The 2,500-nt window shown below is 41.2% G+C and overlaps 6 non-coding genes across 6 annotated transcripts in view; all 6 read left to right on the top strand.

Annotated features, from left to right (window-relative positions):
• TRNAP-UGG (transfer RNA proline (anticodon UGG)) overlaps window positions 1–49 on the top strand; it is a 72-nt gene extending 23 nt beyond the window's left edge. Inside the window, exon 1 of the tRNA in view lies at window positions 1–49. This exon is cut by the window's left edge and continues 23 nt beyond it. This is a non-coding gene — a tRNA (tRNA-Pro).
• Window positions 50–302: 253 nt separating this feature from the next.
• TRNAP-UGG (transfer RNA proline (anticodon UGG)) lies at window positions 303–374 on the top strand. Its single transcript has one exon. It is a non-coding gene; the product is annotated as a tRNA-Pro (tRNA).
• A 554-nt stretch (window positions 375–928) lies between these two features.
• TRNAP-UGG (transfer RNA proline (anticodon UGG)) lies at window positions 929–1,000 on the top strand. Its single transcript has one exon. It is a non-coding gene; the product is annotated as a tRNA-Pro (tRNA).
• A 241-nt stretch (window positions 1,001–1,241) lies between these two features.
• TRNAP-UGG (transfer RNA proline (anticodon UGG)) lies at window positions 1,242–1,313 on the top strand. Its single transcript has one exon. It is a non-coding gene; the product is annotated as a tRNA-Pro (tRNA).
• A 252-nt stretch (window positions 1,314–1,565) lies between these two features.
• Window positions 1,566–1,637, top strand: TRNAP-UGG (transfer RNA proline (anticodon UGG)). Its single transcript has one exon. It is a non-coding gene; the product is annotated as a tRNA-Pro (tRNA).
• Window positions 1,638–1,893: 256 nt separating this feature from the next.
• TRNAP-UGG (transfer RNA proline (anticodon UGG)) lies at window positions 1,894–1,965 on the top strand. Its single transcript has one exon. It is a non-coding gene; the product is annotated as a tRNA-Pro (tRNA).
• The last annotated feature ends 535 nt before the right edge of the window (window positions 1,966–2,500 follow it).

Below are 2,500 nucleotides of genomic sequence, written 5' to 3'. Positions count from 1 at the left end.
TTCTCGCTTTGGGTGCGAGAGGTCCCGGGTTCAAATCCCGGACGAGCCCATGCTTTTGAAAGAGGTTTTCCTCAAGAACCGATAAGTTTAAAAACTTAAGCAGGACTCTTAAGAGGTGTACCAATTACTGGACGATGCTGTGTTACTCGAGAAACATGGTTTTAAAAAACTTTAGAAGTAGATATCTGAGAAAAATACAAAAATGTCTTATGTAAAATACCCACAAAACTACCGTGGATGTGAGGACTTTAAAGAATTACTTGGGGTGCGGCAAAGCTTTCCTCAAACAGGTGCCGTCTGTTGGCTCGTTGGTCTAGGGGTATGATTCTCGCTTTGGGTGCGAGAGGTCCCTGGTTCAAATCCCGGACGAGCCCATGCTTTTGAAAGAGGTTTTCCTCAAGAACCGATAAGTTTAAAAACTTAAGAAGTAGGACTCTTAAGAGGTGTACTAATTACTGGACGATGCTGTGTTGCTCGAGAAACATGGTTTTAAAAAACTTTAGAAGTAGATATCTGAGAAAAATACAAAAATGTCTTATGTAAAATACCCACAAAACTACCTTGGATGTGAGGACTTTAAAGAATTACTTGGGGTGCGGCAAAGCTTTCCTCAAACAGGTGCCGTCTGTTGGCTCGTTGGTCTAGGGGTATGGTTCAAATCCCGGACGAGCCCATGCTTTTGAAAGAGGTTTTCCTCAAGAACCGATAAGTTTAAAAACTTAAGAAGTAGGACTCTTAAGAGGTGTAATAATTACTGGACGATGCTGTGTTGCTCGAGAAACATGGTTTTAAAAACTTTAGAAGTAGATATCTGAGAAAAATACAAAAATGTCTTATGTAAAATACCCACAAAACTACCGTGGATGTGAGGACTTTAAAGAATTACTTGGGGTGCGGCAAAGCTTTCCTCAAACAGGTGCCGTCTGTTGGCTCGTTGGTTTAGGGGTATGATTCTCGCTTTGGGTGCGAGAGGTCCCGGGTTCAAATCCCGGACGAGCCCATGCTTTTGAAAGAGGTTTTCCTCAAGAACCGATAAGTTTAAAGACTCTTAAGAGGTGTACTAATTACTGGACGATGCTGTATTGCTCGAGAAACATGGTTTTAAAAAACTTTAGAAGTAGATATCTGAGAAAAATACAAAAATGTCTTATGTAAAATACCCACAAAACTACCTTGGATGTGAGGACTTTAAAGAATTACTTGGGGTGCGGCAAAGCTTTCTCAAATAGGTGCTGTCTGTTGGCTCGTTGGTCTAGGGGTATGATTCTCGCTTTGGGTGCGAGAGGTCCCGGGTTCAAATCCCGGACGAGCCCATGCTTTTGAAAGAGGTTTTCCTCAAGAACCGATAAGTTTAAAAACTTAAGCTGGACTCTTAAGAGGTGTACTAATTACTGGACGATGCTGTGTTGCTCGAGAAACATGGTTTTAAAAACTTTAGAAGTAGATATCTGAGAAAAATACAAAAATGTCTTATGTAAAATACCCACAAAACTACCTTGGATGTGAGGACTTTAAAGAATTACTTGGGGTGCGGCAAAGCTTTCCTCAAACAGGTGCCGTCTGTTGGCTCGTTGGTCTAGGGGTATGATTCTCGCTTTGGGTGCGAGAGGTCCCGGGTTCAAATCCCGGACGAGCCCATGCTTTTGAAAGAGGTTTTCCTCAAGAACCGATAAGTTTAAAAACTTAAGAAGTAGGACTCTTAAGAGGTGTACTAATTACTGGACGATGCTGTGTTGCTCGAGAAACATGGTTTTAAAAAACTTTAGAAGTAGATATCTGAGAAAAATACAAAAATGTCTTATGTAAAATACCCACAAAACTACCTTGGATGTGAGGACTTTAAAGAATTACTTGGGGTGCGGCAAAGCTTTCCTCAAACAGGTGCCGTCTGTTGGCTCGTTGGTCTAGGGGTATGATTCTCGCTTTGGGTGCGAGAGGTCCCGGGTTCAAATCCCGGACGAGCCCATGCTTTTGAAAGAGGTTTTCCTCAAGAACCGATAAGTTTAAAAACTTAAGAAGTAGGACTCTTAAGAGGTGTACTAATTACTGGACGATGCTGTGTTGCTCGAGAAACATGGTTTTAAAAAACTTTAGAAGTAGATATCTGAGAAAAATACAAAAATGTCTTATGTAAAATACCCACAAAACTACCTTGGATGTGAGGACTTTAAAGAATTACTTGGGGTGCGGCAAAGCTTTCCTCAAACAGGTGCCGTCTGTTGGCTCGTTGGTCTAGGGGTATGATTCTCGCTTTGGGTGCGAGAGGTCCCGGGTTCAAATCCCAGACGATCCCATGCTTTTGAAAGAGGTTTTCCTCAAGAACCGATAAGTTTAAAAACTTAAGCTGGACTCTTAAGAGGTGTACTAATTACTGGACGATGCTGTGTTGCTCGAGAAACATGGTTTTAAAAAACTTTAGAAGTAGATATCTGAGAAAAATACAAAAATGTCTTATGTAAAATACCCACAAAACTACCTTGGATGTGAGGACTTTAAAGAA

Source organism: Rhinoderma darwinii, unplaced genomic scaffold (genome assembly GCF_050947455.1).
Source record: "Rhinoderma darwinii isolate aRhiDar2 unplaced genomic scaffold, aRhiDar2.hap1 Scaffold_743, whole genome shotgun sequence".
Taxonomy (NCBI): Eukaryota; Metazoa; Chordata; class Amphibia; order Anura; family Rhinodermatidae; genus Rhinoderma; species Rhinoderma darwinii.
This window is presented reverse-complemented; position numbering and strand designations above follow the sequence as displayed.